The 15,192-nt window shown below is 37.0% G+C and overlaps 1 protein-coding gene across 1 annotated transcript in view; it reads left to right on the top strand.

Annotated features, from left to right (window-relative positions):
- EYA1 (EYA transcriptional coactivator and phosphatase 1) overlaps positions 1-15,192 on the top strand; it is a 163,541-nt gene that overhangs the window by 114,493 nt on the left and 33,856 nt on the right. The gene's annotated exons all lie outside the window — the stretch shown is intronic.

Raw genomic sequence — 15,192 nt, 5'->3', positions numbered from 1 at the left:
GCTAGCTAAATGTGCTAATGGTACTGACAAACATGATGAGCTTGGGTTAGCAGGATTCTTAAAAACAAAGAATATTATTTTCATATCACCGTTATGAAAAACATGACTATAACTACATTTCCCTCCCTTCTTAATAGAGACAGTTGTTTATTTAAATCCTGCTGTTAAGCAAGCTTGTGGTAGGGCTGCCAACAGGCATTAATCATCAGGTTGTTGTTTTGCTAGATTTTATAAATGTATGTTATTTCAGACGGGAGAAGAATCTGAAAGATTCAAATAGAACTTTTGCTGATCAAAGTTAATTGGCAGCAATTGGCCTTTAAATATTTCCTGATGTTTCCCTTTTCAAAATCAAGCAAAATGCACCTTATTTAATAGATGAGCCAAAATCATTTGAAAAATGCCAGTGTGTGACAGAACTTAAATGCGGTTTGTTCAACATCTGTCCTGTATTTTGATTTCTTTTCATCTGCAATGAAACTACTCACAGACGAATTGGCAACTTACAGTGCAATAAAATTATTTAAATGTGCTTTATTTTTTCCATCCCTCAATGAAGTATTTACTTTTATACTGAGGATAAAATGCAGAATTGTTTGCATTTTAAAGTGTTTGCTTTCCTTAAGGAAACTACCCATAAGACATTACTATTTTTAAGGTAGAAATAAATATTCCAAATGAATGACAAATTCAGATTGGCTTTGGAAAAGGTTAATAATCATACTTATTTTCAAAAGCTGTTTCTGATTTATGGTTATGTTTCACTTCATGAGAGAATAGCACAAGAAAATTCCATTTTTACTAGCATGTTAAAATTCCTTTGCTAAGTTTCTGTTTGTTTCTAATGACACAGAGGAGGCTGATATTTTGTCCTGGTTACAACCAAGTTACTCTTATTGATGTTAATGGGTGTTAATAGCATCCATCAAGAAGAAATTAGCAGTAATTTGCTATTGTTTTTTAACTCTGTCTTCTTAAAAATGCCAAAGATTGTCTGTATAGTGCCAGAACTATGTGGTGAAAAGTGAGAAGTTAGGCAAAGTAATGCCTGTATACTTTGGACCGAAAAAACTACTAAACTCAATTTTGATATAATATAGCTAGATTTGTATTTGTTTACTGATACTATGTACACTGATAAGTTTATAGACACTATCTGAAATAGTACAGAAACAAATATATTAAAAATTCTAGTTTAGAGATGTGGTTTTTTTTCCCCATAAGCCCAAATAAAAAAATGATAACTAGTGCTCTATCCAGTTAGTTATTGAAATATCAGATTCTATTCTTGGCATGAGAAGTATTTCTTGTTACTGGTAAATTAGAAAATAGAATGAAGATATGATTCAACCGAATATATAAAACAGTAGTAGAAATATTATTTGAAGTTAGAATCTTATAAAAGTTTATTTTAAATTATTGTATGTAAGAATAACATATAGGTATCTACAAAAGTAGAAATGAAAGATTCATTTAGCAGCTGTCTTTAGAAATTTTTTACCTAGATTTGTACAGTATTTTAAAAATAAATTGCCACTTTACTTATTTTAACATTTCTTTTTGTATTTTATTAATTCAGCAAACTTGGGACCAGTCATTGTAAATATTAGTTTCTTTCAAAATAAAAAGGAAAATTACTTCCTAGCAAAAAAATAAATGCATTGACATAATGCTCTTAGGTAAACCAAAATTATCTCATCAGGAAAAAATGATGTGGTAATGTCCGATTTCACACTCCAGTTAGCAATGTGCTATGTTAGGGGATATGAATATTTTAACATACTTAAATGACAAGTTTTTAGTTTATAAAGATCAATGGTACAAATAATTTCAAGGAGATTAATAGTATATTAATTAGCTTGAAGTGTGTTTCCTGAATCTTTATTGACATTTGGCTTCATTTTCTTCTAAAATCTTAACTTTTTGCCAGCCACCCTCTGTATAATTTGGTTAGTTCACATCTTTGGCATATAAGAGGCTTTGAATAATGACATAAACTATATGAGGCCTTCCAATAACATTTGTTGTGTTATCAAAGTATATGCTTAAAATAGTTACTAGGATATGATTTAGGAAATTAAGCATATGATTTTTAAAGTGATATAGAAATACCTTAATTGAATTTTAAACATTCAAAAAGTGAAACATCTTTAGTTTTAAAATTCTTACTTGTCATTTCACTTAGTAACAATACTTAATACAAAAAAATACAGTTTAAATTAATTCTGTTGACACACTGGGAAAAAAAGAGAAGTTTTGTAATTCTGTACCATAAAGATGTTTGATGTGTAAAGGATCATGAGTAACAGGGAGATGCAGTTTTCCTAGGAAATCATATTCTGCACTGCACACATCCCCCCCACCCCCACCCCCAGAGAAGGGTTTAGACTTTAGGTTCTAGTTCCATACTGTACTTCTGGCATTCCTATTTGTAAGACTGACTAAAGTCCTGGATATCATTTTCCAAAAAGGTCTCCGTGAGCAATACGACGATGCTTATGTGGAAGTGATTTTTTATGAGTAACAGTATGTAACTGGAGTTTTTTTCAGTTGCTTTAGTGAAGTATCACCCTTCCTAAGTGAATGGAGGAAGTTCTTTCTGTTGGATTTTTATTGAAAGGCTATTTGCAAATAGAGTGAGGAAAGCCCTTCAGCATACAGTGTGGGTTTCAGTTTAACCTGCCCCTGGTCAGTGCTGCTGAATTTTTCTACTCTTAAAAGCACATGTTTCATAAAACTGGATAGAAGTCTAATTAGAAATAAGGCATAAGGTGATGCTGAGTTTTCTCCTGCCTGGCTTTCAGTAGTCTTGTCTTACTGACTAATGGCTGCTGTGCCAACCGGTGGTGCTGACATGGTGGCTTTCAGACAAGCCACACTCCGCCCCTACAGGGATTAAGCTGGAAAGCAGAGGACATCCTCTTGTCTCCTCTGAGACTCAGAAACAGGACCACGTAGACCTGTTAAGTGCAAAACTGCCTTGGGACTCTCCTCTTCACTCCCTTGCCTATTGCTTCCGTTAATCAGGACCGACTGGAGGATGCTTTGGTATCAGGGATTATTACAGTACAGATATTCCCACTCTTCCTTCAGTATCTTCAGTGTCTACACTCCTGTCCCAGGTCTGCACTTGCAGTTGCTTGATTTTACAATTTGTATTGAAAAGAAAAAAATAGGCCTGAGTCCAAAGGCTTTGGTCTTGTTAGAGTCTGGGTCTGATAACTCTAAGGCCAGGGAAAAGAGCTTGTGGGCACTCTTGGCAATGCCATCATTTCAAAGGGAGAAAACTATGATGATTTTTCTTGTAAAGCAAAAGAAATTAGTTTGCCTCTTGATTTAATTGTTCTTAAATTTGTAGTATATTACTCTAAAACTTGTTATCATCTATTAATCATTTTAATATATCTTGATATATTTATTTTTAGCTAGAAAAAATCATTCTTCATAATATCAGTTATACTAATTTTAAATAACTCCAATTTCAATTCCAAGCATTCTGTGCTGACCTAATGCTTAGCTTCCAAAAGCATAAAATATTTAAATAATTCAGAAATTGAGTTTTTGTTTTAGAGAAATATCATCATTTGTTTAGAAACTGCTTTATTCTTTATAAATAAACTAGAAGAAAGGCAGATGCCCAGGGTCTAGTTTTTGTGTCTACACTAAACGATCTGGTTGTCCTCTGCTGCTGGAGAAACGGGCTATGAATGCTGGCAAGGAAGACACTTTAGGAAGAGCCCAAGGTGTTCTCTGCTTTCACTGCCTTCCACTAGCATCTCAAAATGTGTCTGTATATCAATAATTATATTCCATACATAAATGTGCACACACACACACATGTGGTCCTCATTTCAGCTCTGTACATTAGGCTTTTGTGTGTGTTTAGTCTCTCCTGATAAACTCTGCAAACATAAAGTAAAAGGATATAGTATTAAAATTCAAAACTCCACAGCCATTCTATATTAGAGCTATAATGTAGAAAATTTAAATTATTATTGTGAAATGTCAGCAACAAAACAAAAATAAACCAAAAAAAAAAAAAAAATCAAAAAAGGAAGAGAAGGAGTAAACCATATAAGAAGTATTTGTGAGACCTACATGAAGAAAAATATTAAATCTTACTGAGAGATATAAAGGAAGATTTGAATAAATGAGATTTTATTCTTTCCTTTTTTGTAATATGACAAAATTGCTCTAAGATCTATTTGGAAGGGTAAATAGTCAAAAATACCTAGAAAAACTTGGCAAAACAAAGTCATAGTAAACATCTAGCTTAACCAAATATTAAAATGTTTTATAATTCTACAATAATGTGAAGCTTTAGTGCTGGCCTGACGTTGACATTGGCCTAACGATAGGGATGAGAGATAACTCAGCTAAAGATCCCAATTCGTAGAAAAATTTTGTTCATTAAATTAAGCTGAACAAATTAATAGTGAAGGACTAGATTATTCAATTTATATGCTAAAATAGGTAAATTAAAAAGTTAAAATAGGAAAGAATAAAACACAAAGAGAAAATATAAACAAATTCAAGAATCTCATATTGCTTATGGAGGTTGGATTTTTGGGACAGCCATTTGATCATAAGTATCAAGGATTGCTATTATGTGCACTGACTATACGTCTAGGAATTCTTACTAATTGGAGATAAACACAAGTATTTATAATAAGAATTTCCAAATTATGAAATTCTAATAATGTTCAGTTTGTTGATCCTAGGTGTTCCGTTTGTAAAAGTATTTTTTAATATTTTTTCAATAAGTTCATTTTTAAGTCCTATTTTGAGGAATATATTTATACACATGAACACCTGTATAATATGCTCTGAATTCTCTAAAAACAATTATATGTCCTATGTAAAATAATATATTTCACTGCTCTTTCTTTTTGGCACAGTGCCTGGCCTATAGAAGGCAACATTTATTCATCATATATGTTGAATAAATAAATGGATGTACAAAAAATATATGCAAAGATGTAGTCCAGAATTCCAGGATTTGTGCGGAGGGGGTTGTTTCTTATTTGTACTTTGCTATATATTTCAAATTCTCTATAATATATGTATATTTTCTATAATAAGGGTAAAAAACAAATATTATTTTTAAAAGCCATATGATAACATTAAAAAGACAAAACTGGGCAAAATATTTGCAGCCAACATAACAAAGAGCTAATATTACAAATGAGTAAGAAAAACATAAAGAAGTAGCTCAATAGAAGAAATGAACAAAGGACATGAACAGATAATTCACAAGAGGAAAGCATTCCAATTATCACCATATAGGAAGATATGAAACATACTGTATTTTACTTCTAGGAATCAGAAATATCAAGTCAAAGAGCAGCAAGTGTTCAGCCTCTTGCCCATCAAATTGGCAAATATTTAAAATCAATAATACGGACTAAAATGCAGTAAGATGAACACATAAGGTATACGTGGTAAGGATATGAGTTGGCGCAAGTTTTCCTACAAGCACATTGACAATGTGTCATCAGAACCTTAATGTGCTGATCTTTATACTCAGGATTCCCACTTTTTGCATCTATTCTAAGAAAGTAGAGTTGTCGACAGGTAGTTATAAGATATATAAGAAGCATTCATTGAAAACTTGTTCAAAGTGATTTATATGCAGTATTTCATCCAGTACTCTGATAACTGTCTGAGAGAAGCCCTATTACTATCTCTGTTTTATGGAAGAGCCAAGTGAAGCTTACAGTGGTTAAAAAAAAAAAAAAAAACTGTGGAGTGGCAGATTGTAATCCAGGTCTGATGCTCCCCAGAAGTCCACTCACCACCATCCCCATTGTACCTCCTACACAGTAGTTTTTACAGCTAAAATGTCTAAATATTTTAAGTATCCAACAGTAGATTGATAATTAAATGAATGTACATACTCATTGACTATTTAAAGACTATTTATTGGACCTAGGAAAATAATCATGGTTCATTTTGAGTTTAAAATATAGGCTATAAAAGTATTGTATGGCCTTGATGATAAAATATATGGTATATTAAAAAAATACTTGAGGGAGATATGTTTTTTTTTTAGTTCAGTTTTATTGAGATATATTCACATACCATACAATCATCCATGGTGTACAATCAGCTGTTCACAATACCATCTTAGAGTTGTGCATTCATCACCCCAATCTGTTTTTGAACATTTTCCTAACACCAGAAAGAATCAGAATCAGAATAAAAATAAATATGGAACACCCAAATCACCCCTCCCCCCATCCCACCCTATTTTTCATTTAGGTTTTGTCACCGTTTTTCTACTCATCCGTCCATACACTAGATAAAGGGAGTGCGATCCACAGGGTTTTCACAATCACACTGTCACTCCTTGTAAGCTACTTGTTATACAATCGTCTTCAAGAGTCAAGGCTACTGTGTTGGAGTTTGGTCGTTTCAGGTATTTACTTCTAGCTATTCCAATATATTAAAACCTAAAAAGGGTTATCTATATAATGTGTAAGAATGTCCACCAGAGTGATCTCTCGACTCCATTTGAAATCTCTCAGCCACTGAAGGTTTATTTCATTTCATTTTGCATCCCCCTTTTGGTCAAGAAGATGCTCTCAATCCCATGATGCCAGGTCCAGATTCATCCCTGGGAGTCATATCCTGCATTGCCAGGGAAATTTACACCCCTGGGGGTCAGGTCCCACGTAGTGGGGAGGGCAGCAAGATCACCTGCCAAGGTGGCTTAGTTAGAGAGAGAGAGAGGGCCACATCTGAGCAGCAAAGAGGCACACAGGGGGAGACTCTTACGCACAATTATAAGCAGGTTTAGCCTCTCCTTGCAGCAACGAGCTTCATAGGGGCCAGCCCCAAGACAGAGGGCTTAGCACATCAAGCCATCAGTTCCCAATGTTTGTGAGAACATCAGCAACAATCCAGGTGAGGAAGTCCAACACCTCTGCATGAGGGAGATATGTTTTTAAAAGATACCGTGATGTAACTTCAAATTTAAAAATAAGCAGTCTGCAAAATAAATTACAGAGTATGATCATGATTTTAGTATCTCTGACATATTAAAAAATAAATGGAGGTAAATATATTAAAAAGCTACCAGTGGTTATTTTTGGATGGTAGGATTATAAATGCTGTTTCTCTGTAATGGTTCAAAACTGAGATGCCCATAGCATCCTGTGGTCTCTTTATGCTTTATTTTTTTTCCATTCAATAGTCAGTAAATACTTAGCAAGGGCCTACGCACAGTTCTGGATGCTGATGATAGAGCCGTGAATGAAGCAAGGTCACTCTCCTCATAGAGTTAGCACTCTAGAGAGGGAAGTAGGTAAGACACCTAGATAAGGGGACAGTTTCAGGTGCTGTGAAGAAAATAAAACAATAATTGGATCAGGGTGACTTGGAGTAGGACATCTTTAGTTAAGATGATCAGGAAGGAGTTGTCAGCGAGGAGGTAACATTTGTGAAGAAACCGGGAAGTTTGGAAAGAAGCAGTTGGGCAACAACATGGCAGGAGAGCATTCTGGCAAGTGTGAAGGCTCTGGGGCAGGGATGGGGGCGTGGGGGGGGTGGGGAATGAGTTTGCTTCTGCAAGAAGCAAGCAAGCAGACCTGGGGAGAGTGGCAGTCTAGATCACAAAGGATCTTGTAGACTGGTAAAGAGGTTGGAGTTTTTCCTAATATCGGTGGAAAGCCATTGGACAGTTTTAAGCACGTACATGATAGAATTGTATTTACACATTTAAAACATCAGTCTGGTTATCATATGAGGAAGGGGGCAAGAGTGGCCCCAAAGAGACCAATTAAGAAATGTTGCAGCCAATTGAGGAGAAAATTAGCTTTGGAATGCAATTGTAACAGTTCTGGCACGGTGAGAAGTCACAGGATTGTGGTATGTATTGGTGGAAACACAGACAAGATTTGCCAATGTGTTAGATGTGAGAGGAAAGAGAAGAGAGAGGAATCAAGGATGGCTGCTAAGCTTTGACCTGAAAAACTGGATGGGTGGTCACATTTCTGAGATGGGGAAGAGTGAATTTGGAGTTGGGAGGCAGGGAAAGGAGTTTGATTCAAGGATTCTGCTTTGAGCATATTAAGTTTGAAACACCTATTCAATATCCAAGTCAAAACATCACAGATAGACATATCATATAGTTTTGGATCCCAGAGGAGAGAGGCAAATTCCAAATATATAGTTTGGGAAGTCATAAAGCTACGATACTAGATGATATTACATAGGGAAAGCATGTAAATCAAGAAGAAGGGCACTCAAACAGTTAGAAAGGGGACCAAGGAAGAAGAGCTTCCCAAGTGGTTAGGAAGGAATAACCAGTGAGGTAGGGGTGGAAAAGTATGTCCTGTCAAGAAACCTAGAGAATAAAGTATTCGAAGGATGAGGGTAAAGTCTACTGTTATGTCAAATGCTGCCTAAGTTGAGGACAAAGAAGTGACCGTTGCATTTGGCAAGAAGGATAACAGTTGATGACCCTGAGAAGCACCATTGCCATGAAGCATGACGACGTAAGCTCAATTGGAATGGGTTTTGAGAGGAGGAGGGTTGATAAAGTGAAGACAGAAAAGTAGGCATTTTGACAATAGTAGAATGCAAAGATGGGGTGGCTTGTGGAGGAATCAGGATGAAGGAAGGGTTGTTTAATTTTAAAGTAGAAGATATTTAGGCAGTTTGGATGTCAGTGGGAATGATTCAGTACAAAGGAAAAAATATGTGATGTGGGAAAGAGGGAACAATTTCAGGAGTGAAGTCCTTAGGTGGACAAGAGAGGATGAGATCCAGAACATAAGTTTACAGGATTGGTTTTTGATAAGAAGGCAGGCAGAATCGAGAGGTACAGATGCAGGCAAGTATGTTGGATTTGGTAGTGGGAAGAAGAGGTTGTTCTCAGTGTAAAAATACTGCACCATATTATGATTTTGTTAACCTCCCTGTATCCACTACTAGGTAATTCCTTGAGGGTAGGAACCATCACTTGTCCATTTGAATCCCAAGCTCTCATATTTTTAAAAAATATTTTTTCTGAAGTGTTTGAACTCATAGTCTACAATTAGCACTACTGTTTTCATAATCTGCAAAACTTAACTTAAAAAAAGGATCTGTCTCTGGGTAGTAGGATTAGAGGGTATTAAATTTTCTTCAAATTTTTATTTTCTATATTTAGTTAATATTTCCTTATAATCAGAGAAATGTTGGGTATAATCATAACTCTACTATTCCAGTTTGAGTCAAAGTCCGATGTTTAAGTGGTATGTTTTCTTCCATTTCCAGAGGTACCAGAGGTTGAACTCATTCATTTATGAGGGACCCCTCTGTGCCTCAGGTACCTATCTGTAAAATAGAATAACAGTACCCACCTCTCGGGGTCAGTGTGAAGATTAAATGAGTTCATCTCTATAAAGTCCCTAGAAACAGCACTGGCACAGAGGGAACACCAAGGAAGTCTAAACTGCTATAATTATTTATTGAGTATCTTTTACGCACAAAGCACCAGGCCAGGCACTACAGGGACGCAGAGGAAGAAAAGGAGGTGAATTAAGGAGGAGCTAGAAATTGAAGGGGATGAGTCAAGTGGTTTACTGCCAACATTCCAACAGCTAGCATTCCAGGAAAAAAAAAAAAAAAACATAAAATCTGCCATTGGTTACTTTTGCAAATGCCAAGGGTTCCAGGCACATCCAGGGTACTTTCCTTGCTCTTTCCTCATTCACACCATCACCTCTCCCCCAGGTTCCACAAGGGGAGGTTTATTGTTAACAGTGATCATACTGTGCTGTCCTTCAGAGCAAATGATGATGCTGGCTTCATGTCAAAAAGACACGTGTTTCTTTGGCTGCGCTGACAAGCTTTCACTCATTTGCCCTCTTCCGGCGTGCTGCATCCTCCTCCTGCCCAGCAGCTATTTTGAAGGATGGAACTTGACGGTGGCATTTGCAGCGTGGAGGCGGACGGAGCCTTAGATGCAGCCCCGGGCAGCATCCCATTGCACGGACGGGCTCAGCTGCTGGCCCGCCCTGGGTGGTGTAGGAGGCAGGAGGGCAACAGGCTTTAGGGAAACCTCTTCTCACATCAGTAAAATGAACGCCACAGCCCGAGACATGTATGGCATGAAATGTTTTTTTTAATTTAAAGTCCCTGTTAATGAAATAACAGCCATTGTATAGTATACAAAGCATTTTCACAAAAAGCACTGAATTTAATCCTCTGTCAACACTGTGAACTCAGTCTTATCATCTCTGACATATATTGGGAAATTGAAGTGGTTTGCTCAAAGCCAGTTGGTAAGGTAGTAGCATCTCTAGTTGTGTCACATAACCTGGCTGTTACTCTTTAGTGATATAAAGAAAGATAATAGTGTCTTGGTGCATCAACTTATAAAGACCCTGTGACATACTTCTGCCACACAAGTGTGATAGGGTCTTTATATTTCAATATAAAGAAGTGAATAGTTTCTTGGTGCATTAACTTACTTATGAAGACCCGATCACACACTTCTGCAACACAGATAATGTTCCCAGTAATGGAACAATGTTTTTTCTAATGTATTCTTTGAAAGCCTTGATTCTTTCTCCCTATGTCTCACAAATAGTAATGGCTTAAGCAACATAAAATCTCTTTTGGAAAAGTTGGGAGATATGTTGGTAGGTAGATAGGTAGGTAGGTAGATTGGATGGATGAAGGAAGGAAGGAGGAAGGAAGGAAGGACACTATGCTGGGCATTGAGGATACAGAGATGAAAGATGTTCTCTGTCCTCAAGAAGCCCGGCTGCTGAGTGGAAAGAGAAAAATAAAAAAAAAAAAGTTATATCACAATGGGATTTCCACAAAGATAGAAATATGTAAGGATACTGGTAGTGTCCAATGATGATTAACACAGACTGGAAGAGAAATGACTTCCAGAGGAATTCATTGCATTTAGAAGCAGAGTTTGAGTATGTTTGAGTACAAACACAGAGCATTTCTGTGATAAGAGTACAGCAAGGGAGATGGGAGCCAGATTGTGTGAGGCATTGCACACTCTGCTTAGGAGGGTGGACTTGTACCGAATGCCAGGGTACTTATTAAAGAACTTATAGCACTACTGTGAAGGTGAATCGGACTGTGAAGCTAGAGGCATCAGTGATACAGGTGAGAAATCACCAGGCTGTGTCTGTGGGAACAGAGAACAGAGGCAGATGTGAATAGCTCTTAAGAAAGTAGTCTGGATGGGATTTGGGAATGTATTCCAGGTAGGTTAGAGAAATGAGGATCTTAGTTTTCAGTTAGAGCAACATGGAGTTATCCCCTGAGATAGGAAACCAGGAAAATGAGCTGGTTTTGGGAGGAAGAAGTTAGATTAATTGAGATTTTGCATTTGAAGTGTGTTGGACGAACAGGTAAGGTCCAGCAGGCAGTTGTGTGTGCAGGTCTGAAACACAGGAGGGAAAATCCACTTTGAAACCATCACCTGTGAAACTAATTGAGATTTCAGAGCAGGAGTCCCTCCATGAAATTTTGGTTTGGAAACACAGAATCTAAGTGTGTACTGAAGATTACTAATTCAGCAAATTAAATGACTTATGGAAGGAAAAGTGATCACTCTGAGCAGCAATTATTATGGCAGACAGATCTCGATCTGTCCATGAAACTTTCTTCTTCACCTTCCCATCTTCTCCTTATTCTGTTGGATGGTGCATCTGGCAGGTGGTGTGGTCTGAGGAAAGTGACAGCTTCAGAGTTGGAGAGAGCTTGTTTCCTCAGTTACACAGTCAACCTTGACAAGCTTCAGAGATGGCAACAAGGATGTTGTGAAGCTAAAGGAGGTGACAGAACCTGAGGCTTCTGGCCCAGTGCCTACCACAGAGGGTACCTGAGTAAATGTGGCCTCCTTTTCTTTCTTGTTGAATGGAAATGCCGCTTCAGCTTTCACATCATCAGCTGGATTACTGTTCGTTTATTTTAAAATACTGTGAAATGGACTTGTCCATGGCATATGTGACAGGCTTTTCATTCAGACTGGGGTCCTTGATTTTGACAGGTGCTCACTAATCTTCAGTCTGGGAGAGAGTAACTACTTTTTAAAGCCAAAATTTACCCCAGTTATCACCTTCATAGGAAGTTTGCTTAGTAGAGAAAGGAATTCAAGGTGCCCTTCTTCTTCTTCCTCTTCTTCTTTTTTTCTTTTTTTTTTGAGAATGAATAGTGCAAAAGAAGGCCTGTAACTTCAGCTTCCCCAGAATGTGTCTAAGTTGTGGTCCCGGGAGGCCTCTCCAATTTCAGTGCAGTTACAATGGAGCCTCTATCTGGGCTCAGTTGAGTTCAGTATTCCAACAGCATATTTAAGGACAAGCCTTCTGAACCCTGGATTCTTCTCGCTACTATTAGTATGCTGCTCCTTTGGAAGGCAGGTGGGCAGCTGGGGCATGGGGAGATGTTGATTCTGATCAGCATTATTTTGGCAACTTGTTTGCCTCTTCCAAAATAATTAACTAAAAATTCTCTTCTGATGTTGGCATTTTGTTAGAAAGTTAAAGGCAACTCTTATGTCCAAGATATCCTTTTCAACTGGTGGGGAATGTTTGTTTTAAAAACTTATTAATTCAGTCCCGTCAGACTCAGAGATAAGATGTTTCTATGAAGCTTAAAGTAAGTAGCTTGGAAAATTGACAATTGAAAGATAAAATGTTTAGATGTACATAATAAGAACATGTTAGAAGTGCAGTGAAACAACACTTTTCCTTTTTAAAGTAGTAATTATAACATTTACTTCCTTTAAAACATAAGGAAAATTACCTAAAGTTCAAGTGGCGAAAGTGAGTATTTCATTCTACTTACAATTGCATATCTATTTAAATGTCCTTAAGCAGAAATCACTCCTCGTAATTGGCCCAGGCCTTATGGAAATTGACAAGAAGGGCTTTTCCAAAATCCAGGGGAAAACTTAACATTTTATTTCAGTTGAGGTAAGAAACAAATGAATTTTGTAAAACTATTTTATAGATAATGGTTAAAAAGATGAAGATACTCCCGTTCTCAAGGAGCTTACATTTTGATGGGGGGTATGGAGAGAAGTTAGGTAGCAGAGGAAGTTCAGAGGTCTGAGGAAGTTCTCAGAAAGTACAGCCAGTCCTGCATGAGGGGACGTCAATTCCACCAGCACAGGATTAGCAGGAACTAGCAAAGCACCAGGTGGGCTTTAGAGAAGAGTGTTCTAGGCAGAAGGTGTATAATGAGCGAGACTCAGAGGTCTGAGTGATTAAAAATACCTGTTAAAGAAAACATAATAAATATAGCCCAAGGAGGTAAATGAACGTCATAAATCTGTCCAAGCATAGTTTTCTCCGTGGCAATTCACTTAATAAATGTTTATTGAGAAATGACCATGCACCACGCTTCATTTTAGATGCTTAGAATAGAATTGTAAAAAGGATCAACACAGTTCCTGACCTACCGAAGTTAACAGTCCAAAAAAATATTGGAAACTATCCATCAGCCATGACTTGGTTAAAAGAAATATGAAGCAAACATACAATGGAGTATTATGCAGCAATTTAAAAGGAATATAGGTGATCAAATGACATAGAAAATTATTTATTACATATTGTTGAGTGGAGGGGAAAAGTAGGTTATAAAACAGCTCGTATCTGATTTTCTCTGCTTTTTGTATGTCTTCCTTATTGGAATGTAAGCTCCATGAGTGAATGGGAGACAAAAAGGACAGTGGAAAGATGTTAATTGCCTACTTTGGAGGGATGGAATTGAGAGTTTATGTCTTTCATATATTTTTCTGTATTGTGTGGATTTTCTACATGAGCATGAATCATTTTTATCATCAGACAATGAATTTATTTTCACAAAGCTCATAACTTTGTAATGCTTCAGTGGAAAACGGCAATAACATTATTTATTAACTTCAGGTTGAGCCATTGATTCTTTCATAACTAAATTCTGTCAATCAGATAATCTGGAAGTTTCCATTCAGAGTCATCTATGTGCTTGGTCCAGTGTTAGAAAATAAGGAGGGAGCAAAAGATGCACCGGAAACGGTCTCTTCTTTCAAAATTTTATCATCTGCTGGAGTACACAAAGTTATCTGCATACTTTTTCATTTATACATCAAATGTAGAGTTTTTGGGAGGATTGGAAATAAAATGTAATACACTGGCATGGTGCCTGACGCATATCAGGCTCTCAATAATTGTAGCTCAGCTTTCAGATAGAGGATTACAGAGAGAAAACAATAAAAGCTTAACAGAGCAACATCACCTTGCAGGGAGAGAAAGGAGAGGGGCATCCCAGCAAGCAACAGACAGCTGGCAAAGGGGATTTTGGGGTCCTCTGGTCAAAGGGGATAGTGGGGGCAAAGCCAGAGTGATAGAGGCAGCATTTGATTAGGGCTCATTATAGAGGGTCTTGAATCTTTGATTGTGGTGTTTACACTTGATCTGATAGACGGAAGGACTATGTTAGGTTTTTCCAACTTAATTTTTCTGAAACATCTACTGGGCACTTTCTGGCTAAAAGGCAGAGGCAGAAGGAAATGTATTACCTGCCCCCAGGAAGTTTATATTCCATGTCGGTGATTATGTTCTCAGTAGAGCAAAACCTACTTTCAGAAAAATGAATCTAAAAGTGATGCATAGGATGTGTTGAAAGGAGAAGGGCTAGGAGAATAATGAATTCCATTTTCCATTCTCATAGCTTTGTGAGAACTTGCAGAACTTTCCCTGAGAGGAAAGTGTAGTGACAGTCACCTATCCCCTTTCTCTCCAGCCCCTCTCAAGGTTTATAAATCCTTAATGACAAGATCAACATCTCATTTATTTTCATGTTCTTGGTGCCTAGTACTGGGCTTGAAATATGAACTGGCATTTAGTCATTATTAGTTGAATGAATGAGAGAATGGATGAAAGAATACAGAACATGTGCTCTATATATTTTCTAGTGATATGGCCCCACATACACACACACGTATAATAATACTATATGATATGTGATATAGTGTTTTTCTGAATAATATATAACAACTAAAACATGATTATTTGTACCCCTAAACATTTAATTTGTGGGAAGACGGGTGGTTTTAAATAGAGAGTGAGAATATGAGTACGGACAAAAATTTTCCTTTCAGCCTCTCAACTCCCTTTCCCCTATTGATACGCAAGGATTTGGGGCACACGAGGGCTCCCCATGCTAGAAGAAATTTATTTGCAGTTCACACCA

Source organism: Choloepus didactylus, chromosome 14 (assembly GCF_015220235.1).
Source record: "Choloepus didactylus isolate mChoDid1 chromosome 14, mChoDid1.pri, whole genome shotgun sequence".
Taxonomy (NCBI): domain Eukaryota; kingdom Metazoa; phylum Chordata; class Mammalia; order Pilosa; family Megalonychidae; genus Choloepus; species Choloepus didactylus.
The sequence above is the reverse complement of the archived record's forward strand: the minus strand, read 5'-3'. Positions and strand labels throughout refer to the sequence as shown.